The sequence below is a fragment of the Calypte anna genome, chromosome 1 (assembly GCF_003957555.1).
Source record: "Calypte anna isolate BGI_N300 chromosome 1, bCalAnn1_v1.p, whole genome shotgun sequence".
Lineage (NCBI taxonomy): Eukaryota > Metazoa > Chordata > Aves > Apodiformes > Trochilidae > Calypte > Calypte anna.
The window spans coordinates 38,418,511-38,434,920 of NC_044244.1; the positions used below are offsets into that span (position 1 = coordinate 38,418,511).

General features: G+C 41.4%; 1 protein-coding gene across 3 annotated transcripts in view; it reads right to left on the reverse strand.

Annotated features, from left to right (window-relative positions):
- The window catches only part of ETV6 (ETS variant transcription factor 6), a 134,334-nt gene that overhangs the window by 58,911 nt on the left and 59,013 nt on the right, over window positions 1-16,410 (reverse strand). Inside the window, exon 2 of one of the 3 annotated variants that reach the window (XM_030467988.1) lies at window positions 14,975-15,072. The exons of the other annotated variants lie outside the window; for them this stretch is intronic. The gene's annotated coding sequence lies outside the window, so the exon portion shown is untranslated. The remainder of the gene's footprint in view (window positions 1-14,974; window positions 15,073-16,410) is intronic. 3 annotated transcript variants of the gene reach the window in all.

Consider the following 16,410-nt stretch of genomic DNA (forward strand, 5'->3'; position numbering starts at 1 on the left):
TTTACTTGGCAGGAGCCTGGGTGAGACTGACTGTGAAGAGATGAGCAGCACCAGGGATGTGAACCCCTGAATGTTTGACAAGCTGCAGAAGTTCTCTCTTATGCTGGTTAGGTGTGTGGCGTCTGCCCCTATATCCAGCTGAGAGGGATGTGACATTATCTGCTTTTGTGTCTTCAGCAAACTCAGAGCTCTGAGAGCCAATGTTCAACATTAAACATACCATCCATACCCACACACAGACCATTTATACCTTCACCAACCAATGCTTTTATAATGCATTGAAGCAAGGACCTTGCCTGTATAAAGCAATGTAGAAGTTTTTCTCCCTACAGTAAGTTTAAGAAAAAAACCCCAAAAAACCCCAGATGCTGGAGAGATACATAGTCAAGCAAATCACTGAGACAGAATTTACTGCCAATTGACTTCTTCTGATCCCCCATCACACTTCTAAGAAAATAAAGTTGTCTCACTCTTCTGAGCTATGTCCTTTATTGATACCTACTCAGCTATGGAGATGAGACAGAAGCTTTTACAACTGTACAGCATCAGGAAATTGAGACATGTTCCTGACGGGCCTTTTCTACTCATGCTTATTCTAACTTTCCTTGAGATGATCTCAGCTTCCATGATTTTTAGATTAAAAGTATTTCAGAAAGCAGGTGGAAGAAATAATAAAGACTCAAGGTTGTGGGTTTTTTTACAAGATTCGATACAGCCTCAGTTCTTTTCTTTTTCTTCTTTTTGTGTGTATGGCATTTACAATTTAATGCTGGGTTCCTCTGAGAGTGCAATGAGGCACAATCAGTGTGTCCTGTGAGATTTAGGCTAAGGCAAAAGCTTAAGGAGCTTTGGCAAATGTAAATGTGTTTACAGGACTTTTGTCTGCCCCATACATCCTTCCAAAGTTGAAAACTGTGCCTTGCCAGGAAATAAGCTTCAGGGGAAAATCACTTCCTTGTCACTTTCTCCCCTGACTCTTACTTGGGAGGAGTAGAGGCTTCATGCCTGCAAATTAGCTGTTTTAAAAAGAAGGGAGAAACACCATAGTCCATTAAGTACAACTATCAGGCTGCAGGGAGTATGTTTTTCACTGTTTTGGAGCTCGCAGATGTGGATTACTGGATTTTGTATGTTGCACTACTGATGACACCTCTGCCCTGTACAAACCTCCTCAGCTGCAGCTGAAGTGGGCCAGCCAGGCTGGCTATAATTCAGATGCATAAGCAAAAGATTCAATTTGAAGGGGCCCCTGTGGACACTGGCTCACTAGACTAAAGTCAACTTAAAGTCCATGAGAGTGGGGTGAGCAAGCCCTTAAGCCCTCACTGTACCTCTGGCCACAGTTTTATGAGCACATTAGGTTGGTTTGAAGTGGGACTGACACAATAATATCAGCCCCACCTACTCCCATCTCATATTCCAGTTTTCATACTGCTCCCTCGAAATCTTCTTGATGTTCAAGTAGCTGTAACGAGCAGTCTGATCAAGAAAATGACCCAGGTAAAACAAGAACAAAGCTATTTTCTCCCAGTATTAGTTTTAAGCCAGATGAATTTCTCAGTCTGAGTATTTTCATGGTGGAAAAAGAAATATTGCCAGTGACCAGTGTGCAGGTGGGAGAAACAAACAGAGCAACAGGAAGGCAGGACTGGCATTTTTCAGCAGTGGCACTCTGTTACCCTGGTTTACAGTGTTTGGGGAAACTGCAGCCTCGACTTTCCCCTCCTCAGAAATGGATAATGATAGTAACACTAATGCCACCTTTCTCAGGGGGACTCTATGGGTTTTGGAATACCCACAGCAAAAATGATATTTGGAGATCTTGTGATGAAAAGCATCATCATTACAGAGATTCACTTGCTTTTATTAGCAGCCAAAGCAAGGACTTACACATTAGCAAAAGATCTCCTGTGAATTCTACTTTTGTCAGTGGCATGGAGTATTACCAAGGCTTTCATATTGCATGTATGCCAGGTACAAACAATTAGCATGTTGTCAAGGTCTTCAACTCCTTAATCCTGCAAAAATAATGTCAAACAAATTGCCTTCAGCATACCAAACAATTTAGTCATAAAAGAGGCTTAAGCTCTTAATGGTTATTTGTTGAAGAGTATCTTGCTGTGTTGAAGAAAATTATGACAGTTGATAGTTGGACTCCTTGTACAAGTTTTGTTATTATTGTTTTGCCGATGATTAAAGTCCTAACCATGATGGAAATGCCGGGGGGTGGTTGACAAAATGCTGACTTTTCTGATTTTTTCATTTGTTCAGTTGAAAAGTGGGTTTTTTCTTGGCTTCCCTCCCCCTTCTCATGCTGCAATATTCAGTTAAGTTTTCCCTTACTTTCCACGACACTGCTGCCATTGGGGTGGAAAAGCATGAAACATCAGCTCTGAAGAGTGGCAAAATCAACAAGGCCTCTACCATGTAGACTAAAGAGCTATTTTATATTACTTTACCTCAGCCATGTGCTGACCCTGAGGTTAGCCCACGGAGAGGCCATCTTGAGCTGTGAGAACCTGTTCAGCTCTCTGATTGCCCTGATCCTAGCAGACTAGACTCGAGCTCATGGCTACCCCTACATTTAGTTTCATGACGTGGGATGGATGCACCAGAGACCATCAGTTCATATAACAGAAGCCACTGAATCACCAACAATTGTTTATTTTACAATCACTGCTAGCATGAATATTAAGAGTTCCAAATCTATTACTGTTCTCCTCTGACAATTTGTTCTCTCACTGCCAGCCCCTCTCCACATCTCCCCCCAAGGACTGATTCATGACTAGAATAAAAAACAATGTTTACTGGGTCTGTGATGTATGTTACATGTTTTTTATATCCAATCTTCTAGGTCACCTTGTGGGTTTTGGAGAACTGGATGTTGGTACAGTGCTGTGTGAACAAAGCCTATACCAATAAGAAGGACAGAATAACAAAGTTTATATAAAAACCCAAACCCCAAAAGATAGGAGGACTAAGGCACAGGGAACCTCATCTTCAAAACATTTGAATTCCGGTGTGTTCAGGGGTAGGAGAGCAGAGGGGGGAGAAAGTGGCAAGCCAGCAAAAGCTGTTGCAGAAACAGCTTCAGGTCTTGGAACCAGATTTTATCCAGCTGAAGTTGTTTAGAGTCTCTGCCTATGGCTTCATGAGGGGCTGAGAGTCAAAAGACACAGGTCATCTCACTGGAATAATTCCTCCAGTGCAGCCTGAGATTCCCTCATCCACCTTAATTACACCTGCAAAGGAGATTTCAGTTTCAGTACTTTGTTTCTCTTACAACAACCATGGAGAATGATGTGGAAGGACCTGGTCCAGGACTACCAAGGGCAGAGAAGTAGCAGACTCAGGCTGAACTTCCTAATTTCCTGTAACTTTAAGAACACCACGGAGCCTCATGGGAAAGAGCAGACTGGAAATATTGGCTCCAAACTAACCCTGGCAACACTGTTTCTTTGTTTTCAAAAGCTCTTGAAGATATCTGGATTATAAAAAGCTTATGTCCAGCTTATGTCTACTGCAGCTGGAAATTTCTGTGCCTTAGTGGGTTGATTCTGCAAAGTCCCACATAAAACAACCAGAAAGCTCTTGCCTACCAACTTTATGTCTTTCCTCATTCAGTCCATGTTCTAAAGTTGAAGTCATCTCTGTGGCACTGCCAAGGACTTGGTAACTTCCTTTTAACAGCCACCTCTTTATACTTGTATGCTTAGTATTCATATTTACCTGAAAGTAAATAGTTGGAAGCGTATAACTGATGGAAATCACCCGGGTCAGTAAGCAACCAGTAATGTGAGGCAACAAAAGGGAACTAATTAAATGTCAAGGCCTTTAAAATAAATAAATAAATACAGAAATAAATAAGTAAATAAATAAATAAATATTGGTTCTGGTCTCAAGTACCCAAGCTTCATTCTCCTTTTCCTTTTACACAAGTTCTGCATTGCTGCAGATCTGTTCAATTGTAGTACTTCTGAAATGTCACATCAGTAAGACTGAAACCACCTTTCCAACAAACACAGTCAAATCAGTGCCTCTCAAAACGAATAGAGATTACACTGCCTTCCCTACTACAGAAACCCTGTGTAAAAAAAAAACCCAACAAAATCTTTGTTTGAAGAGAAATTTGTGACAAAATCCCACACAGGAAATAGTGTCAGAGCTCCTCGTTCTGAAGTTCTCAGCATGTGCATTCACCACTAGAAGTAAAAACCAAACCAGCTACAGTAATCTTGCTTACAGTAATCATGCCAGAACATTTTCCAAAACGTAGCTATCGGATCTGTCAGCGTATGCAGGATCTGGTGACCATTTTGGGGATGGAGAAGAATTAAGCTGTCAATAGGAATGTAGCCACATTCAAAGTCCTGATAACTGTTTATGAGGAAAGATCTCCCTGGATCACATTTTGTTTGCTCTCACGTGCTCTCCCCACGTTATTGTTGTATGCTACAGATGTGCCATCCATCTAGGGCAGACTTGGGAAACACAGATGTGATCAGATAAAATATCACAGGGTTCCAGACTCTCTCAGCGTTGCCCAGTGCTAAGTCATCCATCCCCCTGCATTCAGCTACCCTTCCTCAAGTGGCTGTAGCTCTTTCACACCAAAGGCAGGCTTGTTAGATAAACTTCTATTTGTCAATGCTTTTCGACCCATATTCCCTATTCTTCCATCCTCTTCAAACAGAATTATTGCTAATACTCTGCAGATAGTGGAAAGAAGCACCTTCCATCAGCGGATTTAAAAATATTTTCTAAGAATTAATGTGCTCATCCTTGCAAAGGACCTTTTCTTAGGTAGCAGACGTAAGTAGCATCATGCAATAAAGTGTCACAGCCAGTAAAGTATTGCAGAAGGCTTGATAAGCTGTAGATCATTAAATACAGCAAATGGGACAGTTTTTACCAATAATGCAAGCCTTGGGCAAACTCACATAAGTGAAGAATGACACATAAACTCTCTGTTTGACAGTCAGATAAAGAAACAACATTTGTCATTCTGCTGATAAGTCTCACCAGTTTATTATTACCCAATAAAATATAAATGTATATTGATTCATTCATATTCATTGACTAAGCCTTCAGAAAATCAACTTCTCCTGCTGGAATAATGTGTTTTGCACACATTTGCAAGCCACATATTGCCAAATATACTTCTCTTCTGTCCCAATGCAGTTACCTTACCCCTGGATCCTGTTTTGTTGGTTTTTTTTTTCCCCCCCAGAGCAGACTGCAGGTATATCTTGCCTACTCTCTCCCTTTCACAGAAAACACCTATTCTGTGATTCCCTAACTACAGATGTAATCCTTTTGTTCGTCTCATCTCTCTCTCTCTCATCTTCTTGGTCTCAATTCTAATCCCTTCCACAAATATACACACCTATAGCCTGCATGGGACAAGGTTTTTTTAAAGCATGTGATAACCACAAGAAAGTCAGTAAATCTTAGGTTTTGCAAACATCTTGGGCACCCTCATAAATCTTGACTTGGAAAACTTCACTGAGAATTCCACATTTGTGCAAGGAGCACACAAAGCTTTAAGGCCACAAAATACTGGTTTAGAAGAGACCTCTAAATGGATCACTCTTCAGAAAGTATCCCCAAATCAAATCCTCTCTATAATAATCCTGTTTAAAATAGTACCAGCTCCTTCAGCTGCTTAGACTGCCTGAGCCATTAATCCTGCTGGATGGCTGTTCTACAATCTCACTCCTCTCACAGGTATACACCTTACATACCCCAGGTTTACCTGTTCATGACCAGTACTGGCTTTGGTTTTCATTCATGCAGAGATTGGTACCGAGTTTTTAAAGAACTTAATCACTTAATTATCTTAATTTCTGTAAGACTCATCCCTGCCATAGCCAAACACCCTTGTAATAACAAAAGCTATAGTATTGGGAGACAAAAAAGGTATTCTGCCCTTATAGGCATAACACACATGATAGGACCTGATGAGAATTTATACAATGGAAAAACCAGTAAAACAACACAGCCTAGTAGTTAATTTACAGCACCATAGCCAGGATATAGCCTATTGGGAAGGCTTAGAGTTTCTAGGTGAGAATATAAAATTATTTAAGTCTGGCATGTTGCTGAAAGCTGAAATGCAGATCATTGCCAGCTTGATGCCTATGTTGCATCTTTTGCACAGAAATCTCTGTGGAGAAGTTGGAAACCCTTACTATATCCTAGAGCTAGCTGTTGTCATAGACCATACAGAATCCTATGGAAGTACAAAGGAAAACCTGTAATGTACTAGAGAACACTTCAGACTCTCATCATATAGCTTTAACACCTATAGCAGCATTACTTGGATCTCCCTCTTACTGCTACTTCTTTGACTGTACAATAAATCCCATCCACTAACCCTCCAAACAACCCTTGTGGTTTGGCACTGCACACAAACACTTTGCCAGGTGTTTGGTTCTTCATACCCACTTGTGTGTTCACTCAATGAACAGGGAAGAAGAAAGGTATATTTATTCTCTTTGCTTCAACAACTACAGAGAGTGCATTGCCCTTCAATGCTTAGGCACCAGGGCTTCTGTTTATTTAATAACTCAGATTGTTCCTTGATATTGTGCAACTCAGCCCGTGGAAATTTCCTTGTTTGCATAATTCTGTCATGTTGATATTGTTGGGGTTAAACTCAAACCAAAATGTTGCATGATGACGATTTTAAAACTCAAAAATCTCTTATGGTAGAAGAAGAGGGGGGAATTTTTTTTGTTGTTTTTGTTTTGGTTTTAAGTTGACTTCCAGTAAGGTTTGGAGGTCATTTTGCGTTGAACAAATTGCAGTCACAAGTCATGCTCTTCTGAGCACAAGCAACACAATTCCTAGAGTCTTAGACATAACAGCTAAAATGGTATTTAGAAGTTCTGGCTCATCCACTCCCAGACTTCCTGGACACTGGTTAAACACATGCTAGAAGGATGTGAATTAGTAGTGATGGAATACAGAAGTTCAGTTCTACTGCTTTTCTCTTCCCTCCACAGAATTTTTCATACAGGCACATACATCCATCCTTAATCCCCAGGCAGGGACCACAAAACCCTTGAGGGCTGCCACTCACCAGTAGCTAAAGCATCATCCTAATTTTCATAGGAAAACTGTCTGATAGGCTGTCATGCTTGTTGTGCCTCCTTTGTGCTTCTCTTCTTCCTTCCTGCAATTTAGATTCTGGCATGAAGCTGCACAGCCACATTACTGGCAACACGACAGCAAGTAGGCTTTGATTTTATTTATTTTGTTATATCAGAACAGTTTAGTATTTCCCAATCCAGGACATGAACCTGTAGTTGTTAATGATGAAAAAAAGGTTCACTGACGGTGGGTTAAAAAAGAAAGAACAAGGAAATGTCGAAGACCTGTACTTTTAAAATAACCCTGCCTTTTCAAATAGTTAACAGAAAACTGACGAGTTTTCATTAGTCAATGGTACGTCATCAATGGCCTTTTCCAGGAAATGTGTAATCAGGGCACTCCCTCAACTCATACTGGATTTAAAAATAATAATAATTACTTTATATGACTAATTTCCTCAGAGAGGAAATTTCCCTAAGAAAAAAATACCACTTTGTCTCTCTTACAGTTTTTCTCAGGTATTATCAATTAGTGTTAGCTTCAGAAAGGCTAAGTGCCCATCCCCAAAAACATTTAAACCAGACTGCTATGGTCACATTAGTCTAAGTGAGGCAAAGTTGAATTTTTGGCACATGGAAGGGACAGAGGAGATTCAGGGGTTTACAGCTTCAAGTATTCCAGCTCTCAGTCTGTGTTTTGAGACTGCTCTTCAGTGTGAGTCTGCCACAACCTCTGCTGCCCTGCTAAAGTCCTGAGGCCGCCAAACTGAGAAGATACTCTGTGAAAACGACAAATAATTAAATTTCAAATTTTAGTCTGTGGATTTCAGGGAGTCTTTTGAACTATTTCCAGGAAGGCTTTGAAAGATAATTGAAAAAGTAAACCTACTGCCAACATGCCTTGCTTGGCTATATACTGGTTGCCACCTTCTCTGGAAAAAAAAATTAAAAAAATAAAAGAGCAGCACTGAAAAATACTGGCAAATTGCTACAGACTATGAAGAGTCTGACTTTGCCTATCTTAGCTGTGCCTGGTGCTGAATGTTAATCCAGGTCTTTACTACCAAAAAAAAAAAAAGTACTGATCTGGTATGTTATTCACTCAGGTACATGAGGAGCTGCATCTTTTTTCACCCTTTTCCTTCAAGTAACATTTGTTTAAATACTGAGAACCAGATTTCCTGGAGGAAATCACTACATCCTTCAGACACTAAGGAGTTAAAAGCATTTTCATATACCAACAGGCACAGGAATCGAAAACCCCTAAATAGGGATTGTGCAAGAGAGGAAATTCATGTCCATAATTCTCACTTTCAACCTCAGGGTTCTCCATGCCAATCCACTTTCTCATGGGAAGAAAATGCAGCTGGTGTAGAAATGCCTCTGATGCCATGTTGAAATGCTGTCATAGTGACAGCTTGGGCAACATCCCAGCTAGCACTGCTGCACACGTAGTTCTCCCTCCCTCCTGATCCCCAAGAGATGAACCTCTCTCAAATTGAGGCTCTCCCAGGGTTGACTGGAAAGCTTTGTTTTATTCTTAATTGAGTAACACCCTCAACACAAATATATAGATATTTAGAGGAAGTCAAACACAGTCAGTGTGTTAATATTTCTTTCCTGTTAATGTTTCTTTCTGCCACAGATCTGTGATTGTAAATCACACTAAGGTGAAAAAGGAAGCTTTTCAGATGATCAGGGTGAGATCCAGCTTGATAAAATACCAGTTACTCTCCCGAGAGCCTGCAAGTCAGAGTAGTAGAAGAACCTGAAGAATGGCTACACTGAAATGATCTTTGGCTCCCATACTGCTTCCCCAACTTCTCTGACAACAAATCAGCTGAGCTTTTGAAAACATTGCACATACTTCATGAAGCAATGCAGGAGAAGCAGACAGTGTAGTGAGAGAAATGCCTGCAAACACTTGGTACAAGCACCTCCAAACAGAGGTTTAGAGTGGTCTGAGACAGTGTAATACAGAAGAGAAACTTAGTTCAATCAAAGGAAAATGGAGGATGAATGCCAGGCTCCTATGGGCAAGAATTAATCATCTTACAACAGAAGTCACAGAAATTCCACCAAAGCAGGCAAGCATATAATAAAATTAACTGTTCTGGTGTGAGGATGTGCTATACCTCCTGCCATCTCCAGCTCTCTCATTTCAAGCAGAAATACACACTATACAAAGGGACAGAGTTCAAGATAAGGCCCTAGAACTTGCAAGAGTAAGTGTAGCAAGATGTAGCAAGAATCATAGAATCTTTCAGGTTGGAAAAGACCCTTGGGAGACTTCACCTCTCCAGTCTTTCCTTTCCTTTGTCCTCAAAGACCTTGCACTGGAAAAGCTATTCCTATGATAGAAGTAATTGCCTACAATTTATTTAAACCTCGCCACTGCTGGTTTTCAGCTGGTTAGAGAAATCCCTATTGACCCCCTATTGCCAAAAGTGAAATATAAGATTTCCACCTTCTGCCAACCCAGCAAGAACGTCTCCTAGGAATCTCTGGGCTTTCCACGTGGAAGCAGGAATAATACCCTTAGAGATGAGCCATGCAGTTGTGATTTTCATGTCCTTTTTCTACCTCATTTCCTTCCAGCACTTTTTTGATATCATGCCAAGAACAAACAATGTGTGCGTTTAAAGCAATAAAAAAACCAGCACAAATAAAGTGCCCTCCTACCCACATTTTACTGGAACTCACTATCATTAAACTGAACAGTGAGCTTGGAGTGGCACCTGATAACAATGCAAACCTTTGTTACAAGAACACCCTTGGTAGAACTGTTCTGTCCTACCTGCAGCTCAACAATTGTGTTCCCACTCGTGTTTCCTCCTGGTGTGGCTACAGCTGTCATTGCTGCAGGATGTTACCTGAATTTTAGTTCTGAGTTGATCATAAGTAATGCTGTTTAGTTTTCACTAAAGGAAAAAAAAAGGTGACAGAAGTGAGTTCCATGTTTTTGGGGGATAAGGATGAGAAACTGGGAGTTCACAGTTTTGGAAGGAGAGATGGCACATCCCAGACCTAACTGAGGTTGTGTCAAGTACAAAAAGAGAAAGGTGTGCATCACCCTAACCAGAGAATGAAGAAGGAAATAAAGAACATGCAATAAAGTTTATTTAAGTAGACATCAGCTGAACAAAATACATTAGCAAGGGGAGAAAGAGGAACAATCTATGCAAACAGTATGTGGTATGTTGATTTTAATCATTAATTTAATGCTATCAAAAGGTGGTGACAGCATAGAAGTCCTGAGCCCATTATTTATCCACTCTTTGTAGTCAGATTGCCTAGCACACTTCTTGGGTGCCTCACAGCTCAAAATGAAACAGGCTGAGCAGCAAGCCTGTCAAACATCCCACACAAGGCTCCATCCAAGTTATGTCATCAACATTAGGCAAATGATAACAATTTAGGCTCTGAGTCCTTTCAAGCTGAACAAGCACTGTATCTGGCATGGAAGCTGTTTCTGAGAGACCATCCTCAACACCAGATCTACCTCTACAAGCCATAATACAAGTTAAAAATTACTAGGTGTCTTACAAAATAGATTTAAAATAAAGTAGGTATTTCCATTCTCTGCTGGTCTACACCTTGACTATAGAAACTGTCATCTTTAAACCAGTACTACTTACAACTATATTAAGTGTTGCCATTTGAGTATTTCCACAAAACTTTCATCAGTGTAGGAAAGAGAGCTCCTCAAAATGTGAGCCATGGTGAAGATGTTTTTCTGCTATGAACCATGTACTGTGGATATGGGCTGTGGAAATTCCAGGGATTGCTGGAAAGGCAATCACAATGAGCAAAGTTCTGTGTTTTAGATTCCACACTTGCATATCTGTACAATACAATGATTGATTATACATTGCTATTTATGAGATAACTTCCCAAATTAATACTGGAAATCTGTGTCTTAAATCAGGACAACCTATCCAATCCCAAGAAATTTAAAATGAGGCAACAGTTCTTTAACAAAGAGAAGACAAAAATTGCTAAAGCTATAAAAAACATACAGAATAGAATCATAGAATGCATTGGGTTGGAAGGGACCTTTAAAGGTCATCTGGTCCAATCCCCCTGCACTAAGGACATCTTTAACTAGATCAGGTTGCTCAGAGCCCCATCAAGCCCAACCTCGAATGCCTCCAGGGATGGGGCCTCCACCACCTCTCTGGACAACCCGTTCCAGTGTTTCATCATATCATATACATATGATTGCATAAATAGGTATTTTTCTTCAGGGTCTTTTGTATCTGACTTCTGAGCCCTGTGAATAACCTTTTATAGCTTTTCTTTATGCAGGCCAAAAACTTGCTTTAAAACATACAAATAATAACTCAAATTCTTTCATTGTCATGAGAGTCCAGCAAATGCATTTTAAACAAAAATGTCCTAAAGCTGAGACACTCACTAGAAAATCATGAAATGTTCTGCTGGTGATTGAAGCGTTTCAAAATTCCTAATGAACTCCTTAAGCAATGAAGAGGGATAAGGTCTTCTTGGCAGACCAAGGCACATGATGTACACTAATTCAGGGACTCTTGCAAAGAATTAAAGCACCTTTAATTGCCAACTGAATGGGAAGCAGGGAATAAAAGCCTCCTCAAGGGAGAAAAGAAAATGCTGATGCTGTGCTTGTAGCAGTGCACGTCAGATCACTTTGTGAAACTGGGTACTGTGAACAGAATCTCATCAAGTTTACAGACAATATAGTTGAGGCAGGGAAAGGTGACATCAAACTTGCCTATTTGTTCCCCCTGCCCCCGTGCCATCTGAAATCATATACTCCATCTGTATGTACAATGTCTTTGGGAATCCAAGCAATCTAATCAAAGCTATTCACTCAGCTCACCTGAGCTAGCAAAGACAGGCATCCCTGAGGGCACAGAGACCCAGCAAGCACTCCCCTTTACGTTACTACCTATTGGGATGGTGCAGAGCAAGGAAATACCATGGGCTGGTTTGTGCCTATTGAAAACTCGTTTGTTAGAGCCTGAGATCTCTGGGGATGCCCTCCCTCCATTGTGTCCTGGCTGGGATGGAGCAAAGGTCCTTTTTCCTCTTATTTAACAGGAAATAGGTATCTGCAACCCTTCCTCCCAGCTATTTTCATAACCACACCAAGACATTCCTTATTGTAGGCACTGACTTGAAACTCTGTCGACACCCCTAACCTCTCCTTCTCACAAGCACATCAGCAGCCAGGGCACTCAGTTTTCATGGCAGCCAGGTGCCATTTCTATGCCTTGGTACCCAGCTGTGACAACCAGCTCACCAGGACTTAAACCTCAGCTCACCTGCTCCATGGAGGAAGGAGTACATTTAGCAAACCATCGCCAACATCAGGCTCCTTCGCCTGTTGGTTTGAGGGGGCTGCAAAAGACAGATGAGAGGGCAGCAAAGAGCAGGGGAGAGGAAAAGGGGGAGGGAGGGTAGGAAAGCGAGACATACAGGGAGGAAGGCTGGGGGGAAGGATATGTTCCACTACGGAGAATCCTGTCAGGATGCAATTTATTTTCATTCTGCGCGGGAGTATAATGGAGCACTGCCTGAGCTCTCTCAATAGCTGTTTTGAAGCGAACCAGGCTGGTATGTCTTTAATTTATCATTTCATTATGAAACCGTTTCCCTTCCAAGAAGCCTTCAAGTCAGGAAGCTCTGTCTGCCCACACAGGAAATTCCTTTGCAGCAACTTCCCCAAAAAGGAAATTTCCCTCAGAAGCGAGCCCAGCTCACGCCTTTGAGCAGAGCTGTTTGAAGAGCCTCAGGCATGCAAGCCCCGCAGACACTCTGCCTGCTCGCTGCAGCTCTGCCCTCCCACAGCCCTGCAGAGACCCCCACCACTTCTGCTGCCCCCTCCCCAAAGACAGCCACCAGCATTCGGAGGAGAGGAGTTGCTGGGTTTTCCCTAGCAAAAAGCTCTTCGTTCAGAAGAGACGCACAGCACGCACACGGAGAGATAAGAAAGAGCAGAGGAAGAGGAAAGGGAGCTGTGGAAAATCTTCCCAAACCATTCTAATCCCCTGCTTGGAAATTAGGGGCAAAAACTGCACTGTAGCTTAGGCCTCTTCCAATATATACTCTATCCTGTACATATACTATGGGTTGTATTTAATGTGGTTTTACAGTGAAAACTCACAAGCAAAGGAGAAAGGAGGGGAGACTACACAGAGGTAAGTGGGGAAATCACATTTACAAAAACGAATCTCCCAGACATCTTGTGAATCACTAAGTGGGAAAGAGCCAAGAACATCCAGACCAGAGTGAATAACAACATACGGTATTTTAAGAAGCACCTTAGCAAAGGGGACACAGAGCAGAAGCTCTGCCAGACTTCCAGTAAGATTTTAATTTACCACTTCAAATCACAAGCAATACTGAATGACTTTCTTTAATGCCTACACCCAGAAACCCAAACTGTTGTTTAGGGCAAGAGAGGAAGCAAAACTATACATTGCATGGATGAGACAGCACCACAGAAGGGGTATGGGCTGAACCAGATCTTGGACTGGACAACAACAGGAAAATGAAAGCAATCCTTTGAGGGCACATGGGAGAACTGTGGGCTAGGGATATGGAGTGATCACAACCCTCTGGAGGCCTATGTGCTCAGGAGAGTGACTCACCAGGTTTCCTCCTCCTTCTCAACTTCAAAATCTGTTTTCCAAACACCTGATGGGGGAGATCTGGTCCTTAAAGCCAAAGCTCCAGCAGGTGGCTGCCTGCCCTCCGCTCCCAATCCCTCCTTCACCAGATAGCTATGCCCTGTTCTCTTGCCAGCTAATTTACATGACTTTTTTTTTTCACCATTGCTGCCCTTGAAATTACATTCAGTGATTCAATCAGCTGTTGTGTAAAGAGACTTTTGTCAGAACTGCTTAAAGGCAAAACCCCCCCACTTAACTTTTATCTATGGCCTCTAGCTGATGAGTTAGTTACCACCTAAAAGAGCCCTCTGGCACAGCATATGCATACTGAATGTATCTGCTTGGATGGCATCCACACTGCTGTCAAATCACTGGAGATGGTTTTGAGATGGGGTAAAATACAAAAACTGCCGTACTAGAAAAGATGGCCAACCCAGCAAGACAAATGTCTCCAGTAGTGGCTACATAAGCAAATGTATAAGGAATAAGGAAATATTAAGTAATCTCTTCTATAATATATATTGCTTATCTCAGTTTCTGGTAGCCTGTGTTTTAAGGACATCAAGGTTGTGGTTGCATCCAGACCACTGTTTCCATACAGATAAAATGGCCTATCCCTCTCTCCACAAGTTCCTTTTAGAGATCTGTTTACACCTTCAGCCCTCAAAACATCTTCCTGCAATGATTTCCTTCATGTAGTGATGCATCCTCATTCTTGTTTCTTTTAGACACGTTGCCCAATGATTTATCTTGGATCTCTGGATCTGCTGTTCTGTGAGGAACTGGGAATAATCATTCCCTGTTCACCTTTTCCATAGCAGGTATGATTAACATTCTCTCTGCCAACCCATTCACTTACAAATCTATCTTTTCCTCAAACTACTGAGTCCTATCCACCCCTCTAGTATCTGGAGAACAGGAAAACTAGGGAAGTAATCTGTTCTAGGTAGGTCCCCAATCACATTAAAAATGACCACAGAGTGTGAATGAGACCACGGAGTGGGAATGAGTTTGAACAAACTCAAGGTGTTAAGAAACCCCTCCAAAAGTTCACAAGCTTCCACAAGACTGTTCTAGAACATCTTTCCTAACACACTTTGGGGCAAAATCATGAAGTCAATGCAGACTAAATAAATTTTACACTGGTGACTGACTTTTGTCAAATATCTGTACTTAACTCTACAAGTTTTACCGTAAAACCACATGAAAAAGTCATGAACTACTCACATCAATAATTTTCTGCTGAACAACCACAACACACTTCTGGATGAGATTTCCCTGTGCTGGGGACCCATATGGGATCAATTGCTGTCTCTCAAGTAGAACTGAGAATATATTATTAAAATAAGAAAAATTTACTTTAATTTCAATTCTGAGACACTGAGCAGATGACCAGAACATCAAGTGGTAAAGACATGCTGGGCATTTTATTCACACAGGTAAAGATAATGTCTCTGCATTTGCAGTTGTCAGGAACTATTAAAGTATGGTTGTCCTGAGGCTCAATTCAAACAGAGTTTATGTATAATTTATAGCTGGTTAAGAGACAGGTTTTGTACCACTAACTGTATTTTTATAGTCTTTACACTGTTGATGCTGTACTGACTTATAAAACTGTTCTGTGAAAAAACTCCAGAGTGGGTGCCCAGTCATTTCAGGATAAATTTATCAGTGTGAGCTACCTTTATTCACAATAGCTTACACCACTGATTATTTCAGTTTCCAAAGTGGTGCCAGGACTATTTGTGGATTAGCCTGTACATTAGTAGTCTCCAGGAAGTGGCCCATGGATTACACTCAGTAAAAAAGCATTAAATGCAGCTGATTGAGCCCCATCTACAATTAAAAGTCAACTCAGAGATTTCAAAACATACATAATACTGCTGACTCTGTGCACTTGACCCAGTAAAAACAGACTGAAAGACCAGTTGAAACCTGGGCCCCACGTCTCAAACACAGGCTAATCCTCTGGTGCCTGCTTGGTGCAGTACAGATATGGGTAGGAGAGCACTCTGAGCCTACTAGGCAGCAAATGTAGCAAGGAAGGTGCCTTCCACCATCTTCTGCATCCATTTTTTCAGATCATAGGCAGCAAATTACCACTTGGCCTAAAAGAAATGGTTGTACCATGCTGTAAGTGTTAATTAGGAAGAGTAACAGTCTTTGTGCATAAAACCTCAGTACTTCAGCAAGCTTTCTTTCTGCAGGATCTAAATACGTACATGTAGAGAGACACATGTACCAAATTAAAAAAAAATAATGAGAAACTTACCGGTTTTGAAATAAATTTTAATTGTTAATTCTTCTCTGAGTTCAAGTGGGTTTTTTGTGCCCACGTTTTCACTATGTTATAGAGCTCCAGAAAGGCCTTGGGTGAGAAGCTGTGCTCTCAGGGTCATTCTGGACTCGCTGGATTCTCCCAGACAGAACTCTCACAAGAAAATTGCAATTAGGAAGAGCTTGCCACTACACTGCATATCCAACCAATCCCAAAGACATCTGGATTTACTTCTGGGTGTTCCAATGAAATCAGCCACCAAACTTTCTGAGATTCAGCCACTGCCATTGCACACACAGATAATGGTGTGGCAGGAGGCCAACAGCAAATACTGACTCCTCTAACAACCCAGCTGCTTCAGGTCTGCCCATCACCAGCAGTTTAT